The sequence below is a fragment of the Dasypus novemcinctus genome, chromosome 3 (assembly GCF_030445035.2).
Source record: "Dasypus novemcinctus isolate mDasNov1 chromosome 3, mDasNov1.1.hap2, whole genome shotgun sequence".
NCBI classification, from domain to species: Eukaryota; Metazoa; Chordata; class Mammalia; order Cingulata; family Dasypodidae; genus Dasypus; species Dasypus novemcinctus.
In genome coordinates, this window is record NC_080675.1 from 65419574 (window position 1) to 65439365 (window position 19792).

The 19792-nt window shown below is 34.7% G+C and overlaps 1 protein-coding gene across 1 annotated transcript in view; it reads left to right on the forward strand.

Moving 5' to 3' along the window:
* Positions 1 to 19792, forward strand: part of MDGA2 (MAM domain containing glycosylphosphatidylinositol anchor 2) — a 1021793-nt gene that overhangs the window by 403898 nt on the left and 598103 nt on the right. The window lies entirely within an intron of this gene.

A 19792-nucleotide genomic window follows, 5' to 3' on the forward strand; every position in this document is an offset into this window, starting at 1 on the left:
CTGATGACTAAAGCCCATAAATGTCCTTGTATTACAATTAGCCCAGTGCTTGCTTGACCAAACAGCTGGACACAATTACCTGGCCAGTTGACACATTAGCCTAAGCATCACATAAGCTAATTTAATAGCAAGGTCAAAAATTGAGACTTTCAAAGAGCAATAAAATTACAAAAATATGCAAATTTGCAAAAAAAGAAAAAGCTTGCAAGAGTGAAAAAAAAAAGATGAGATGTAAGTTAGATATAAGCTATAAACATATAAAAATCTAGTGTGGATACTGAATATTCACTATATTTTCTTCATTAATTGCTAGTTCCTATTGCTATGTGTTTAATCTGACTAGTTCAGATTAAATATTGCACATTTGTAATTAATACAAACACTATAACAGGATAAAAAGACTAATTTACTAGGCAAAGTTATATGATGTAAGTATTTATGTTACAGTTTAAAAAAAAGTCTAACCAATACAAGTACAGAGAAGGTAAATGACAATGTGGCAATTTTATGAATCCACCATTTTAACCTTGCTTTTTCACCCTGCCACCTTTACTTCTTTAATACCTAAGGATATTTGACTCTACCATTTTTACCTTGAAGAACAAATAAAACAAGCACATGAAATTTCTGTAAATGAAATATTAGAGATAAATGGACAGATAGATAAAACAGTGGCTGAACTGAAATACTAATATATGTTTTACAAAACTTATACTGTTGGCAAAATGGAAAAACTAAAATAATCAAGGAAAAATGGTAAAAATTATTGAAAAACTTAAAACTCACAATGGCTAAAATTGCAAATTGTAACATTTGTTATTATCTAAAAATGGATAATAGAACAAAGTTGCCTTAATAAAATTTATTTCTATAAAACTTGACCTAGGATAATTAAATTTGATAGACAAAATATTTGCAAAAGAAAACTCACAAAGCAAGAGCTGTAATTTTTAAAATCTGATAGAAATGAACTGATCCCTATTCCATTTTTGTTTTAAGATTTATGTAGAAAAGAATGGAGTCTAGTGAAAGTAATATTGCTAGAGTTAAAAATACTAGTAATAATAATATTAATAAAACTACCAATTATTTCAAACAAAATTTAGCGTTACTATCATTTGATTATAATTTCATATTGTAAGCATGGAGTAAAAATTACGTAATCAAAATATCATGATCTAATCAGAAGGATCCATACAAATCTAAAAAAACCAACAATGAGTGTCATGAGCGGCAGTATCATGGATTGAATTATAGAACCAAATTCAGACATGTTCTTACTCTTAATTCACATGCCTGTGGGTGTGAATCCATTGTACATTTGATCTCTTGAAAATGTTACTTTAGTTAAGGTGTTGCCCAATTTAATCCAGATTACTGGAATCTTTTATAAACAGAAGAAATTTAGACAGAGGGAGAGAGAGAGTTATGCACAGAGAGGAACTGGAAGCAGGAGGTCAACAGAACTTGGAAAAGAAATGAGAGAATATTGCCATGTGACTTGAGGCAGGGATACAAGTCAAAGAATGCAAGGACCCCTGGCAGTCAGTGCCAGAAATGCCTTGCTGATGCCTTGATTTTGGACTTCTCCTATCCTCTGCCAATGAATTCCCACTGTTTAAGCCAATCCATTGCGTGGCATTTGCCATAGCAGCCTGACAAACTAAGACAGGCAAGTTAGGGTAAAAGCAACTTCAGTGATCTGAATTTCAGTCATCCTACACTAAATAAACTGGATTCTGCTCTCCTTAATTCTAAATTTTCCTTAAAAATACAGCTTCTTATCTCTGTCTCCAAGTCATCCCAGCTGTTCCTCTGCTAGTTCTATATCCATCCTCCTATTTCTAAATTTTTATTTTCTCCATTTATTTTCCCTTTCATTATTCACAAGCTGGAGTGCAAACTTTGATCTCTGGTCATTCCAAAATAAGTCCTAAAAGAAGGTGTAGCTTGTTGATTTGTTTTTTTTTTTTTTCCTTAAGCAATTCCATTCATGTGACCATTTCAGTGTGTTCTGATTCTCAGAAAAATTTATTGTTGTAGTACCCTTATTACTTTCATTCTAGAACTAAATCAGGTGCTTGCAGATGAATCAGCTTCAGTTTATATCATCTATTTAAAAAATTAACTGGGTCTCTTTTCTGAAAACAAACTGCATAAAGAAAGCTGACAGAACAGCTGAGGCTTGGCATCCTGGTCAAAGGCTGAAGGGCGTGCTGTCAGCAGCTGGTTCTGAAAATGATTTTTCTTGGCTGATGCTATTGAGCTGGAACAACTTCCTTGTTCTTTGCCTAATCTGCACATGATAATAGTTGGAAATGTAGTGGAGAAGAGAAGCTCCTCATTTACTCATCAGCTGATTTCTTATTCCTATGATAATGAGAGCCATAAAACTACCACTTACAAAATATTTTAAGATGATGTGGTAAACTGAAGAATGGCTTCCCAAAAGGTATTGATATCTTAATCCTTGGTAAGTGTAAATATTCCCTTATGTGGCAAAAAAGGGGGAGAAGTCAGTTAAATCATGGATTTTGACATGGGGAGATTATCCTGGATTATCTAGATAGACCCTTACAAAATACATTCTTATAAGAGGGAGACAGCGGGAGACAGATGCACAAAGAGAGGAGGAGAAGGTGATGTGAAGACAGAGCAGAGAGATTTGGAGAACCTGGCCTTAAAAATTTGAGTGATGTGGCCACAAACCAAGGAATGCCAACAGTCACTGAAAGTTGGAAGACACAAGGAAGGGATTCCCCTTTAGAGCCTTGAGGGAGAGTGGCCCTGTCAACACCTTGATTTTGATCCAGTGAGACTGATTTTGGACTTCCTTCCAGGACTATGAGAGAATACATTTCTGGCATTTTAATCCACCAATTTTGTGGTAATTTGTTACAGCAACTTCAGGAAACTAATAAAAGCCCCATGTTTTTTCTAGATTCCTTATATTTTACTTTCAGAATACTTGTTTGGCAATGGGTACTGGTCTATATGTATTGACATAATGGAGGGCAATATTGTCAGCAAAGGAAAGGTCATTACAGTGCAGTGGTTAAAAGTATGATACTGGAACCAGACTGCCCAGGTATAACCCTGGCTCTGTTGCAACTACCAAACTACCAGTGTAACCTTAGAAAAGTTCCTTCAATGATTTGTGCCTTAGTTTTCTTCTTTGTGTAATAGGGGTATTGATAAGATAATTACCATACCTACATAATATAGTGTTTTTGAGTGTTAAATTTTTTGTACATACACTGTACACAATCCCAGCACATAATAAACATTACCTAAATATCTAAGTGGTGGCTTTTTATTATTTTCAAGTAATTTAGGAGCTAAGACTCTAAGGTTTAGATTTGAATATGTACATCTAAATATTAGTGCATTTAAAAAATGATTTTTTAACATTCCAATATTCTGTTTTTCTATTTTCAATTGGATATACCTAATTTCCACATTGTTAGTGTTTGAGGGTGCTGTGGAACCCAAACATCTTTGTTAAGTAGCTTGTTTATCTTGCAAAAGAGAGAAATATGTTCAGGTCATCTAATTTTATGAGAGTTTGTTATAAAAATACAAAGTAGGTAAGAAAAAAAAATGAGGTAAGTGTTTGTAGTAGCCTAACAATCTAGTACTTGTTCAAGGCATTCAAAATTTCAGGATTCAGCTACCCATTCCTTTCCCTCTCTCCCTCCCTCTTTCTCTCTTCCTCCTCCTGTCCCTCCCTTTCTTCCTTCCTTCCATCTGTCCCCATTCTTTCCTTCTTTCCTTCCTTGCTTTCTCCTCTCTTTTTCTCTCAGGATTATCATACCAATATTTTTTAAAAGTATGAATATAGTCCTGTAAATTATTTAATAGAATTTCTAATATATACTCTCTTCACTCTCCTGCCCATCTCTCTTTCCTCAGTATTCCAGAGGAAGATACTAGAGAGTTTGGTGAATTACCCCACAGTACTTGTTCAATACAGTTCCATAAATATAATTATATATGTTAGTGTTTCATTTTTATTTTAAAATAAATTAGATAATGTAAAGTGTTATCCTATGTCTATATATTTTTTACTTGGCTATGTGTCCAAATCACCATGTATAGAGCTAGCCTAGTGATTCTCAAAAGTGTGGTCCCTAAAGAGAACTTGCTAGAAATGCAAATTCTTGGGCTCTATTATAGACTTATTGAATGAGATATTTCAAGGTTGGGGTCCACCAATCTGTTTCAACAAGCCCTCCAGGTAATTCTGAAGTACACAAAAATTTGAGAACCACCGATTTAGATCATCTGCACAAAGGCTGAATAGTAAGTCTATTGTATGAGTACCCTAAAATGTATGTAATTAATGATATATTGTTCACCGTCAAATTATCTACATGTTTTGACTATTAAAAACATTAATGTGTGTGTGTGTGAGTTTCTATGTGTTTTTGTACATCTTTATAACATACATGCCATTGCTGGAGAATAGTTCCCTCAAAATGGAATTATTAGGACAAAATTGAAAGTCACTTTTTACTTGCTTCCTCAGTAAGAGTGGATATTTTTGACAGTTGCCACCTTGAGGGTAGAAAATAAAGTATACTCTATTGTAGTTGAAATTTTCATTTTCTTAATCTCTACTGATTTTTAATATTTCCCCACAGATTTAACAAGTCATTTGTACTTCTGTCAGTCTTGATTATTCTTATCAATTCTAACTTGCATACTGGTTTGCTGCTTGTCTTCTTAAACTTGTAGGGAATTTTTACATACTATATAACTAACTTGGTTTCTGATAAATGTGTTGCAAATTTCACCTGTGTGTTAATTGAATTCTAACATCGTTTATGATTTTTTTGTTCAGATATTTTTATTTTTAAATATGGACTGTATTAAACTTTTCCTTTCTGGCTTCTGAATTTTATACCTATCTTAGGAAGGTCTTCCTCACAATGTAAGATATCTTAATAGTGTATGAATTTTTTTCTGACAGCTATAGTTATCATTATTTTTGACAATTTAATCATTCTGGAAATTGTTTTGTGCATGATATGAAGTATTGGTCCACTACTCAATCTCTCTTTTTCTTTTTTCTCTCTTTTCTCCTACCTTTCCCCAAAAAGGATAGCCAATTTCTGCCCTACAGATTTGAAGTACTACTTTTATCATCAACAAAATTGTATTATTTTAAAACACCTTTCCATCATCTCTTTCTATACCAATGCCATGCTATTTTAATTTCTATAGTTTTGATAGTATACTTTGATATATTCCGGGGCACAACCTTTACACCTCTTTTTCAAGATTGTCTTTGTTAATTCCAAATGTTTTTCTCTTCATGAATTTTTAAATGAGCTTTTAATGTTCCTCACCTAAATAAACATTGGGATTTTAATCACATTGCATTGTTCTTGCAGTGAGGGCATGTGGTTGAAAGCATGGCAAATTTTTATAAAGAACTTTGTAGGACACTTTGAATATTTTAGGCTTCTCAAACAGGAGAAGTTTTATTATAACCTGTACAGTAATGTGAGGGTCTTTGAATTTGCTTTAATAATATATGTGTGCATGCATATTTGGAAGGTTAGGATGCTGACCTTCCCTTCCTCTTTCAAAAGAAAATAAAGGAAAACAAAATGTGCATCTACCAAAGAAACTATCCTTTTATCTGTTTTATATATTGGCTTTCTGGGTAATAGTTCATTTGAATATCATTTTTCATTACTAAAATATTTTTCATAAACAATCTTTAAAACTAGGTCCAAAATGCTTACCTAAGAAGCATTAAAATTGTCTACTTATTTATTAGAGCTGAACCTTACTGAATGTTTACTTTCTGGATAAAAAAATGTATATTCTAAGGTAATAATCTTGCCATGGTGAACATTTTAGCAAAACTTAGTAGCAGGTTTCTCAATTTGAAACCATTAGTGAAACATGTATATTGACTTCCGTAAGTATTTTATATATTTTACTTCATATTCTCATACTTTTTTCAGATTCAGTCTATTAAATTTTTAAGTCCTTTCAAAAATGCTAATATATGAACGTGAAAAATAGACACTAGATTTTTGCATTTATGTCCATTTAAATGGGCAGAATTGGGTTCTGCCGAGATCATTAAATATATTTATTCCTTCTCATGGTTTTTAGAACTCTGTATAATGAACTTTTTCCATCTGTGTAGACTCTGCTGAGTCTTGTGAGAGATTCTCCAGCTAAAACAATTAATATTTTAAAAAATATTTAAATGGGCTTTGTGAAAGGGTTTAAGACAGCATTCCAAGGTGTGTTAATCTCAAATTCCTTATCAGTGCCTACCTTAAACCTCTACCCAACCTCATATATACATACCCCCAGTCCCATTCCCAGGCAGTAAACACCATCATTAAGTCCGTGGCTAAAGGTACTTATCATAACTTGTTCAAAAGGAAGCACAATTTTTCTAATGGCTGATATCATACTTTCATATTGTTTTGTTTCTACTGCTTTTTGTATAGGGTAAGGAAATGATTTGGGGGTTTCAGCACTTTAATACACCCCAAAACTACTGATACCTTTTACTCCCAGCATACTAGCATTAACGAAAGGTTTCAAAAATTTAAATAAATTGCTTTGGCCAAAAAAGTGTGAATAGAAGTAAATAATGCAAACTTCAAGCAAAACTCTAAAAGCTATTGTGAGTTTCTGCCATCTTTCTTTTCTTTTTTGCATACTGAGAGCAAGATAGGCTCTGAAGCAAGCCCAGGTTATCAGCCAAACTGTCTTGCTGCTCAGGCAATATGACCTAACAGATTTGAAGTTGGACTACAGTGCTGGGTGGATTCTTGGTTAAGTCCTATTAGGAGGGTCACAGCACAGACCTAATACTTTCTATAGTAGAATAGTAATTGCTACTTGAAATGCAGATTTTTTTTTTATAGGCAATAGGATCCAGTTAGTACATGCTCCCTCTTTGGTTCCTTGGGCATCCATTTCTATGGCATACCTTACATATCTCCTCAGAGGGTCCCACCAGGATTGAACTCCGTAACACATTCTTATATTGGTTTTTCCTCCTTCCTTGTGTCACTGTTCCTGAGACCTTACTCAATTTCCCTGGGATTAATTCCCAAAATAAACTCTTATCTCAGGTTTTCTTTCTTGGGACAATCTCAGGATATGATGGTAACTATATTCTGTATTAAAACTTAATAAGGGAGTAAATAATCTATATACCTGGCCCTAATGTCTTCATTGCTGCTGACTTTGTGTTGCTTAATTCTGATCAACAATTACTGTACTTCTATATTTCCTGAAGACTATCTATAAAGGAGTGTGACAAGACAATAAGCCAAGGTATGATATTCAATCAATTTTGTGCTTTTATTTCTTGTGACATTTATAGATGATAATTAGCTTGGATATGGACTATATTTCCTAATTTATTCTCTTCAGGTCTTAAAAATTGCCTACTTTATTTGAATTGAATCTAATTATTGTAACTTAACAAGTTCATTCACCAGGCATCTTGTGTAAGGGAGACTTATTATATAACTACATAGTGATGATTCATAAATTTTTTTGGTATGACAACTTTGCCTTCACATTGATCAGAATTAGATCATTTGGGAGTTCAGGAAATGGATAACCAAACACATAGTCAAAATAATTTGATAAAGAACATGGAATTTTTTTATTTTTTTAATTTTATTTTAAAGAATTTTTAGGTTATAGAAAAGTTACGTTGAAAATATAGGGGATATCCTTATACTCCATCCCCTCTTCCTCTCATGTTTTCCCCTGTTAATAATATCTTACATGAGTATGGTACTTTTGTTACAATTGAAGAACAAATATTGAAACATTGGTACTAACCATGGTGAATAGTTTGATTATGCTTTACGTTTTGTGCCAGACAATTTTATAGGCTTTGACAAAAAGTATAATGGACTGTATCTGTCATTGCAAAATCATGCAGAACAATTCCGATGCCCTAAAAATTCTCTATGTTCCACCTATTCTTCCTTCCCTCTCCCCTCAGAACCTATGGTAACCACTATCTTTCTATCAATTTTACAAATTATTCCATTACTACAATAGTAATAAGTTTACCTTGGTCCATGACTGCATTCCCCTTTATGTTTGTTCATTTCTCATTCTTGAGAATTTGGGGATGGTAATACTCACCCTGCTTCAGATTGAGAAGGGGCTTAGACTTTATAGGACAAATCGAAGGAAATGTTTTGCTTGCAATTGTAAAAATCTTTGCCTTTTGGGATGGACCTGGCCCATCATCATCATTTTTTTAGTTGTCCTGGGCAAGTTCCATGAACTGGAGAGTAGTTGTTGGCTAATACCCTGCTGAGGTTCAGGGCTCAACTGGCATATGAAAAAACCAAAGATTTAAATATTTGGGATGTATATTTAATGGGTATAGTGCTAATTACAGGTTCAAATAGAAGGAGCAGAAGAATCCTATGAATGGAAATTAGAAATGAGCCTAACTCTGTTACTGTGGGAAAATAGGTTATCATATATTCCAGATAAGGCCCACTGATGGGGTGCTGATTTCATGAGATTGCATGCCTTACCTACAGTGTCCAGATGTCTATAGAACCCAAGAGCCCCCGTGTTTGCGGCTTTGTTTACTGTCGCTGTTAGTGAGGTCTGCTGGAGAATGGAGTGACTTCCTGACTCACTTTGATATCCCTTAGCTGTAAAAACTCATTTGTATTTCATCTTTTACCTTTTTGGTATCAAATGCATCATTGGTTGGCATTTGGTAACAATTTCTTGGTGCCAGGGATGCTCATCCCTGGAGGAGGTAGTAAGTTTATTTGCTGAGTTTGGCTTAGAGAGAGGCTACATTTAAGCAACAAGGAGGCTTTAAAGAGGTAACTCTTGAAACTCTCAGGTAACTCTTAGGTAATAGATATTATTAGGCTAAGTTTCAGTTTTACAAGAATAAGTTTCCTAAATACAAGCATTAATATCAAGGGTTTGGCATATTGATCTGATTTTTTTTATTAGGTACTGCCTATGTACCCTAGACATTCTTATTCTTGTAACTCTATTATAGAATGCAGCAGGACTCCCCAGGATGTGAATTTAATATTTTGTTGGTTATTGTGTGGGTCTCTATCTACTGAGATAGCACCCTATGACCACATGAACACATTCATATTCCAGAGGCATGTCCCACATGCACCCTTCCCCACACATCCCCCCCCCCACCGATATCCTACACCAGTGACCCTCTCCTGCCATATTTGCCAAAAGAACACTCCCACAATTGTCTTCTCAACCACAGTCCTCTGCTTCTGCAGAGTTCACCTGTTCCTTCCTCCAGCCCTCCACCCAGCTCTATGGATAGCCTAACCTACCCCCTCCAAGCCCACTCACACTCACACTTACACTTCAGCATTGTCAACCCCTTTCCTATTACTGCACCACCATCACCCCATCCACTGACAAATCTCTATAGATTCTACCCACATTGAGCACAACTTACCATTCCTTACTTCCTTTTTATCCTCTGGTAACCTATCTTCCAGACTCTACCTCTGTGAGTCTGCTCAATATTCTTAATTCATATCTGTGAGATCATGCAATATTTTTTCCTTTAGTGACTTGCTTAATTTACTCAACATAAGATATTTGAAATTCATTCATGTTTTCACATATGTCAATATCTCATTTCTTCTTACAGCTGAGTAATAGTGCATCATATGTATATACCACATTTTGTTTATCCATTCACCCATTGATGGACACTTGGGTTGCTTCCAACTTTTCGCAATTATGAATAATGTTGCAATGAACATTGGTGTGTATTTATCTATTCATGTCCTTGCTTTCATTTCTTCTGGGTATTCCTAGTAGTGGGATTGTCAGATCATATGGCAATTCTATACTTAGCTTCCTGAGGAACTGCCAAACCATTCTCCAGAGTGTCTTCATCATTCCACATTCCCACCAGCAGTGAATGAGTGTTCCTATTCTCCACACCCTCTCCACACTTGTAGTTTTCTGTTTTTTTTAAAATAGCAACCCATCAAATAGGTATAAGATGATATCTCATTGTAGTTAGATTTGTTTTAGTAGCTGGTGAGGTTGAGCATCTTTTCATGTACTTTTTAGCCATTTGTATTTCCTCTTTGGAAAAGTATTTATTCAAAACTCTTGCTCATTTTTAAAACGGATTGTTTATCTTTTTGTTTTTGAGATGTAAGCTTTCTTTATATTTGCTGGATATTAGGCCCTTATCAGATAGGTGGTTACCAAATATTTTCTCCCATTGAATGGGTTGTCTTTTCACTTTCTTTTTTTTTAATTATACTTTTTATTTTATTAAAAGATACTTAGATTACACAAAATGTTACACAAAAAAATATAAGGGACTCCCATATGCCTCACTCTTTACACCTCCCACCCATCCCCACATTAACAATTTCTTTCATCAGTGTGGTACAGTCATTGCAATTGATGAATACATTTTGAAGCATTGCCTCTATGCATGGATTAAAGTTTACATTGTAGTTTACACTCTCTCCTATTCAGTTCGGTAAGTTATAGCAGGATATATAATGGCCTGCATCTGTCATTGCAATGTCATTCAGGACAATTCCAAATTCCAAAAATACCCCTATATTGCACCTCTTTTACCTGCCTTCAGCACCTCCAGTGGCCACTGTCTCTACATCAATAATATAATTTCTTCTATTGCTAGAATCACAATAAGTCTATAGTAGAATACCAGTAAATCCACTTTAGTCTATATTTTATTCCTGAGGATTCTGGGATGGTGATGTCTGCTCCACCTCTAATTGAGAGGGGGCATTTATCCCATAAGGCCAATGGATGGGACTCCCTTGCTTGCAGTTGTATAGTCTCTCAGTTGCTTGGTGTGGTGGTTGTCCATTCTCACCTCCTTGTTAGTTGTCCTGGGGGAGTTCAATGAACTGGAGAGTAGGTGTTGCAACTCCACTGAGACTCAGGGCCTAACTGGCACATGGACAGCCCGAAGCTTCAAGTTTCTTGGATGTACACCTACCAACTCCAGCACCAATTATAGGTTCAAATACAAGGGACAAAAGAGGCATGTGGAGAGCAGTCATATCTGAGTCCGTCTCTGTAACATTTGGGAGCACAAACTCTGAAGTAGGGCCCACTGGCAAGGCACAAAACTCCAGACTATCTTCCATGACTATAGGACCTGAGTATCTCCAGAACCCTCAGGAACCCCACTATTTAGGGTTCTATCTACTTTGTCAGTCTGTGAGATCTTGCTGAGATGTGCATACGCATTACCTCTCGGATGACTTCCTGACTCATTTTGAAGTCTCTTAGTCATATAAACTCATTTGTCTTCACCCCCCCCCCCCCCTTTCCTTCAAGGTCTTTTTCCAGTTGCACTTCCTGGTGGTGTTTGGTAGTAATCCCTTGGTGCCAAGGAGGCTCATCCCTGGGAGTCATGTCCCATGCTGGGGGAAGGTAATGCATTTAAATGCTGAGTTTGGCTTAGAGAGAGGCCATATTTGAACAATATGGAGGGTCTCAGGAGGTAATTTTTAAGTACCCTACATCACTAGGCTAAGTTGCAATTTCAAGAGCAAAGGCTCATAAGCATAATTGTCAATATCAAGGGCCCATTAATGGACCATCCTTCTTCACTAGTAATTGTCTTGCACTTGGGATTGTTGCTGTTCCATTAGAGAATGCAGCAGAGCTCCCGAGGATGGGAATTCAATATTCTTTCTGTTATTGTGTGAATCTCTAACCACTGTGACAATGCTTCTCACTTTCTTGACAAACACCTTTGAAACATGACTTTTTTAATTTTGAGGAGGTCCTATTTATTTATTTTTTCTTTCATTGCTCATGCTTTGGGTGTAAACTTTATGAAACCATTTCCTATTCCAGATTTCATAATTGCTTCTCCTCATTATCTCCTAGGAAATTTACAGTCTTAGCTCTTATATTTAAATCTTTGATCCATCTTGAGAATAACATGGAATTTTGAAATTAGATCTCTTCTTTTGAAATCTTTCATGAAAAATATTTGCAAGAAGGAGTGGCAAAATCATAACCATTATTTTATTACAACAATTGAAATGAAATAAATGTTTTAAGATTATCAGGGACTTTGGAGAAAATAAAGGAAACCAACCTTGCCTACTAACAAACAATTAAAGCTATATAGGTTGTAATGTTCACAGTTATAATTTTGTCATCTTTAAAGTAAATAAGTGCAATTCCCTTAATATAGATAGTTCTGAACAATTACATAGACATTGTTGAATGGGATTTTGTATTTTTATTGGAAGTAGAGTCTGACAGACATAATTTCAGAAATGTATTACTTAACCATGGTGATCTCTAAATGGCAGATATCCTATAATGTAGTTTTGTTTCTCAGATTTTTAATATTTTATTTCCTAGAAACATTTTATTTCTCTAAAAATTTATTTTTATTAGAGAAGTTTTAGTTTACAGAACAATCATGCATAATATGCATGATTTGCATATACCACCCTATTATTAACATCTTGTCTTGGTGTGTCACAATTAAAAACACACTTATATTATTGCACTATTAACCACAGTACATGGTTTACTTTAAAGTTCACTGTTTATGTAGTGCATTTCAAAGAATTTCTTAAAAAAATTTGTCCTATTACCATATATTCAACATAACACTTTCCTTTTTTACCACATCCGTGTATCTATATTTCAGTGCTGTTAATTTTGCTCACAATGTTGTGCTACTATGACCACCATCAATTATCAAAATATTTCCATTGTTCTAAATAGGCACACTGTACATCTTAAACATGAACTCCCTATTCTCTATTCCCACCCTGTCCCCTGGAAACCCATATTCTAGATCCTGACTCTATGAATTTGCTTATTCTGATTATTTCATATCAGTGAGAACTACAATATTTTTCCTTTTATGTCTCACTTATTTCACTCAATATGATGTCTTCAGGGTTCATCAATGTTGTCGCATGTATCAGAACTTCATTCATTTTATAGATGAATAATAATTAATATTTTGTTTATCCATTCATTTGTTGATGGTCACTTGAATTGCTTCCATTTTTGGCAATTGTGAATAATGCCACTATGACCATCAATGTGCAAATATCTGTTCAAGTTAATTGATTCACTCTTATAAGTCTATATTGCATACATATTCCAAATATACATATATCTACATATCTATATGTGCATGCATACATATACACACATACAAATATATGTATATATAAATCTAAGTCCAACAGCATGTGTCACTTGGGCACATTCAACATGCTGTAAACGATTATGTTATGTCTACTCCTACTATGACAAAAGGGCACATTGCATTTGTTTGGTTTTTTTTAATTATTAATTTCTCTGAATGCATAATGCTTTTATTTCTTAAAGCTCAAGCCTGAAAATTAATATAGCAGTGATCTATTTGTGGTCTTACTGAATCAAATTTAACCTGTTTATTTATGATTAGTACATAAAAGTTGGCGACTAAGAGAACTGGATTTACTGAGGCTCAAAGCACAAATCTAATGGAAACTTCCTAAGAGTGGCTTTAAAATATGGAGTTTTTAGAATTTAACTATAATGATTTCAATTACAATTATAAGTAATACTGCCTATCTATTCCTGTGCTAAAAAATATACTTCCAACGGTAATTATACCAGTGCTAGTGGTAAGCAAGACCCACTTATTCTAAATTAGGCTCACCTCAGACTTTCCTTGAAATTCTCAGAGACATTTCAAATAAAATCAATATGGAATAAAACCTTTTCTATGATCTGTAAAAGTTAATTTATGCTACACAAAAAGAATTTTAAAAATGTGAATATTTCTAGGACTGAAGCATGAGAAAACAATTATGAAGAATGATTCCATCAATTCCTTTTTTTAGAAATTGTTGATCTTTTATTTTTATGTTTAGTGTCAAGGTCTTAACAAATACCTAAAAATAACATTTATTCTCCTGACAGTTTTATCTTTTTCCATCAGCAAGCATTGATTCCTTCCTTTTTCTGCTTCTTGTGGTACATGAGGAAACATTTTTCTGTACAACCTGGCTCCTTCTTGTTTACTTACTTGCCTTTGGCGGAAATCATTAAGTGATGTTACAGAAGCTTGAGCAGAACAAAATCCTTAGTTAATTAGTGCCTTCTCTGTTGGGTGTCATAGAAATTCTGTATTTTTAAGATCAATGTTTAGGCAGTCAGGTCTACAGTATGGCTGCAAATCTAAGTGATCTTTTGTATTGATTCCATGTATAATCTGAGCAACTGGTCATTTCAGATAACTTTTCACAGTGCCTTCAAGAAGATGAACTATAACCAATCAAATTTACAGATCATTTTAGAAAGGCTTTTCTGAAATGACACAAAATCATTACCTGTGTTACTATTTAGAATGCATGTAAACACATTTCATTCTATGTCAGCTAATGCCCAGTATTCACCTACATAGTTCTCCAATTCCAAAATTGTTCCAGTGCCTGTATTGTATGATGGTATAGTACCTGTCCTTTTAAGTTGCATGTTCACATCTTCACTGGGCCTGCTCTAGAGTTACCTTTAAAGGGAATACTAGGAAGACTGCTGTCTTGAAGGCAGTGAGAGGACTTTGCCTACAGGCTATATTTGCTTCCCCCATTCTCTTCTCTTTGGTTAACCGAGTAAGCAGTTTATTTCTCACTTGTTCCTGAGCACCTTGCTTGATCTAAGATGCTTGCTTAAGTGTCCATTCTATGTGGTTCCAGGATACCTGGCCATTTCCCTACTTATCATAGCATGCTGCTTTGGGGAATGAGTGAGTTTTAGACTCTACAGTCAAACTGCATGGCTTCAAATCCAGTCTTCCTCACTTTCTAGCCCTATGGATTCATAATTTATTTAATTTCCCCTTCCCTTGTGTTATATAAAATGAGGACCCTATTAATATGTATCTGATCAGGAGTTTTCAAGGATCAAATGAATTATACAAGAAAAGGCATAAAACAAAACTTTGAATTATAATAATAATTGTAGAATTATACAGCAGAATAATTGTATTCTTTCATAATTTCCTTTCTCTCCCAGTGGACTGTAAACTCATAGATTCTTGTATTCCCATTTTCTAACATAAATAGGAGGAACATGTGTCCTGGTTTGCCTGACACAATCTTAGCTTATAGTTATTTCCTTGTATAATTATTAATAGCATCCTCCCACACTACCCAAATTGTCCTGTTTTAGAGGAAAAAAATGTATAGGGGCTCTTAGTATTAAAATTTCACACATAAAGAACCTTAATTATTTGTTGAATATAAAAGACACTTATCACTTTAGGCTAATTGCTCAATATTTTAATTACCTTGCTTTAAAAATACTAAATTGTGTTTTCCTAAGTCTATGTCATTTACAACTAAGAATTAAGTTAATTTGGATTAACTTGTGCCTGTAAGGCACTGTTATAAACTGTACACCTCAGTGCCTGCAGTGCTTTAAATGGTCCCTTGGTGGCCTAGAAGATTTAATATGTCTTCTTATTTTACTATCCTGAAAGGACGTATAGAGATTTGGGAAATAGGACTCAATAATATGAAGCTCTTAAAACCCTTCAGTCAGAGAAAAATTCTAATTTTAAATCCTACATATCACTTTTGGCAACTGCACACATTTCTAATTACAGATATAACAGTGGTAGCATTGGGAGCTCAAGTGAGTAGAGCATTTTCACAAAGTTCCAGCCAAAAACGTGGAAATTCATTGTTTGGAATGTGTTGCTTACACTAAATTACAAAGTCAAAATCCTGTGTCTAAACAACGTAGAAATGATGGAAGCCTGATTTTCATCTTAAAAGGTATGTTTCAATATCAGTAGAAAATAGAAGACAAATAGAAAAAAAATGCATGCTAAGATAGGCTCAACTTTTCATATAGCCAGCTATCCATAGTTAGAAATTTGGGTAGAAGCAATTATGCTAGAAACCTTTTTAAGGTATATAGCCTCTACTGTTCTTATGGTGCAAAACAGAAAGCTTCCTTCTATTTCATAAGATTCTGTTTTGATTTATTTCAAAGGTTTACAGCCACCTAATTACCATAATGAATATATTTTATTCAGCTTGGGAAAACAAACATAGTACACACAATAACTCAAATGCTTAGAAAAGTATCTATGGAGAAAGACAAATCAATAAGCCTCCCATGTACTTGGGCTTTTCTCTTTGCACTCGTTAAACTGCCTTACGTTTTAGTTTATGTATGTAGTTGGGACAACCTACATATTAAATGCCTTGGTGTTTTATTTTGCTCATCTTCATGTGCCCCTTCTATTACATTTGAGTTCCCTAGAAATGGGAGTTCTAACCACATACTCAGACTGTTCTACTAACTACAGTTAATGGTTTCAATTCCTATCTCCTTCCCAAACCTTAAAAACTGGATTTAAGAAGTTTGGAGGAAACTTAAACTTCCCTTTATATCATCCACTTTAGACTAAAGCAAACCTTAAGTTACTAGATCTCTGCTCTCTTTTCTTTCGCTTTTCTCCTGTTTTCATAACCCTCTTCAGCCCAAATGTCTCCCATCATATTTCTTTTTTTTTAATGGAGATTTTTATTATTATTTTACTACATATTAGTAAATATAACAGATTACATTTTCTCAAATGGCAAATGAGGCAAACAATAACATTTCTCTTTGATTGCTAAGAACATGAAAATCATCTGTCTTTTGGAGGATTCATGTTTCTGCGACGTCTGTGATACTGCCCATGAGGATACCAATGGTGTTTAGTAGCAGAACATTTTGCTAAGTTGTTCTACCATGGGTCCTTGCTCAAGATGGTCATCTTTTCCTTCTAATCTGGTTTTCAGCACTTGGTCATGTGTTTCTTCATTATTATGCACAGGATCTGGTAGAGGGATAGGTTTTGTGTGTTCATATGGTATATCCACAGAAGGGTGGTAGCATACTATCATCTTGCGGCTGGATGTCAAAGCAAGCTCTGTTTTGCAATTATAGTCATCGGGAAGAGAAGAATACGTAGATCTGTAACAAACACAATATAAAGCTCTGTTTTGGTTTGGAAATAAATGTTTCAAGATGGTTCTGCTTGATGTTGCCCATCTGACTGCTGCAACTGCCATGGTGAATCACGGTGCTTGTCAAATGGTATAAAGAGATGTTTTGAAGAGAAACTGCTTTTAAAATCTGCTTTTAGGCACACCTATTTTCATGCCTCCACAGATCCTCACCGCAAGTCCGCGTATCAGTTATCCTGCTTAAACAATCATGTCAGTTCCTGTACAATCTTATTTCATCTATACCCACATTTCCTCCCACTCCAAAGTTATTTTGAAGTAATTTCCAGACCTTATATAATATTATCCATAAATATTTCATTATGCATTCCTAAAAGATACACTTAAAAAATAACCACTATTACTTAATATCGTCAAATATCCAGTAGTGTTCAAATTTCCAATTTTAACATAAATGTTATTTTTATAATTGTTTGCATTGCAATTCAAATAATGCCCACACATTGTAATTTGTTAATATTGTCTATAATTCTTTCCTCTCTCTTTTCCTTTTGTTTTTTTTGTAATATATCAGTAAAATAAATCAGGGTGTTGTTCTGTAGAGTTTCCTCAGTCTGGATTTTGTTATTTTCATCAATGTGGTATAGTTTAACTTGTTCCTCTGTCTTCTATACTTTCTGTAAATTAGTATTGAATCGTCTCAGGATCTTTTCCAATTAAAATTATTTATTCTCCAGGTAGCAAAACCTGTTTTACCTTTCTGAGGTAGCCATTTTTCCTCCTTGTCTTTCCTTGCCTGCCTACCAGCAATCAGCAGACTTTTTTTTTTTTTAATTTGTCATCCCCCTTTCTCCCACCTACTCCCCTATCCACACAGTGACAGGGGTTTTGGATGCATGGAGCAGGATGGGTGATTCATGAGGCATATGCTATAAAGTATAAACTTTTCCTCACATATTTTTGTATACTCTGAAGTAGACCAATATACTGCCTCAACTAATATGTCTGTTTACAAATTTGATAAATGTTCCAAAATTGCCATAATATCCTGTAACATCATGTTTATTAGTTTGTGTATTACCTAAGCCTTTTATCCCATATCTTTAGTGATTTGATAGGTTCATGGACTAAGTTGAAAGCTGCATTTGACTTGCTATTAGACACATACATGACCTAGATCCACTACTGCATTCAGAGCCAATTGTGTACTGGAGATTTTTATTATCTCTGACTATCTTTTGACAATATGGATTTAAGGAGCATTATTAGTAACAGAGTAAGCCACACCTTCTGCTTGTGACTACTTAGTGAGTCTTCTTAGTCTACTTTAACAAAAATAAGTACAAATCAAAATATTTATTGGTTCGTAAAATTTTGTTATGAATCTCTATGTACGGAGCGTGAATAATAATTTTCAAACAGTTTGTTGCCATTTTTAGTGGACTTGTGTCAAATGTAATTAGTTCTGATCATTAGAAACTCTGAGTTTAAAGCAGAGGAAGATTAATGCAGGAAATTAATTACACCAGTGATTGAAGAGGCTGAGAAGGAGGAGAAATACTTGGTTTCTCCTTTTCTTCTCTCCTTCAGACTTGTGTCCCTATTGGGTGAAAAACCTGAGAAACATGATGTGCAGGAGTTTAGTCCTCCCTATGATAAAGAGCAGAGAGGAAGGTAAAAACAAAAAAACAGAGCTGCTGGCAAACTGAGCCACAAAAGCCCTTATAGCTATTCAGAGAGGTAGTTCCCCTGGGGAATGCTAGCTCACTTTCTAGGCAGTTAGCCATAATAGGGCATTTGCCTTGGTAAATAAGATCACTCTAGCTTCTAAAGCTCATTTTGCAGATTCATAAAACTGATTTTGTTGGTATAATGAAAGCAGATTAGGGATGGTTGTACATTTTCCAAACTCACAAATACTTGCATATGTACAAATAATCCAAAAGCCATGTTAGGCATTTATAATGAGAAATATAACTGCAGACTACAGCAGATTATTCCACCTGTAAATCCGTGTAGATAAACTATGGGCAAAGCTAAATTATAATTAAATTGCTAATTTTAAAACTTATAATGGCAAATGAATTGGACAATGCTCAAGATCATTCGTCCATTAGGCAAGCTAACAGAGAAGCCAATAGTCAGAAATCAGGCTGGTGAACATGGACTTTCAAATGAAGTACTGAAGACCCTTTTATCTACTGTAGGGTAAGAAAACCATACGGTTTGAACCCAATAGCAAAGATTTCCTTTCTCTTGTTCCCTAATGGGGACTACTTGCCATTTTGTCCTTCTGGAGGCTTATTTTCCTGTTTCTAAGGCTGACCAGTTTCCTGTTTTGATTGACACATTCTTTTTTTAAATATATTAATATTAATACATTCACTCATGTTAAAGTCAAGTTGCAGAGATGTGTTAACAAATCTGCTTCATTTAGCTGACTTTACATAGCTCCAGTTTGAACTGCTGTGCTAAATTAACTATAACTTTCCTCTCTGAGGACAGTCCTATTTCCTATATTTCTAAGTTGTTTATGTTTTAATAGGATCATGAAACTCCAAAGAAACTTTGAGGATACCTTAGCTTTTCCTCTGTATTTCACAGATATGTAGACTGAGGCTGGAGAAGTTAAATGGCTGAGTCCAGGCATCCAGATTTTGGGAGACAGAGACAAAATTACTAGGTAGCAGCTGAACTACTAACCTCATACCTCTACCCTTTGACAACTCTGTGTCTCCATATGTTTGTACCTATTCTTTCCCATTATGGGACTTGCA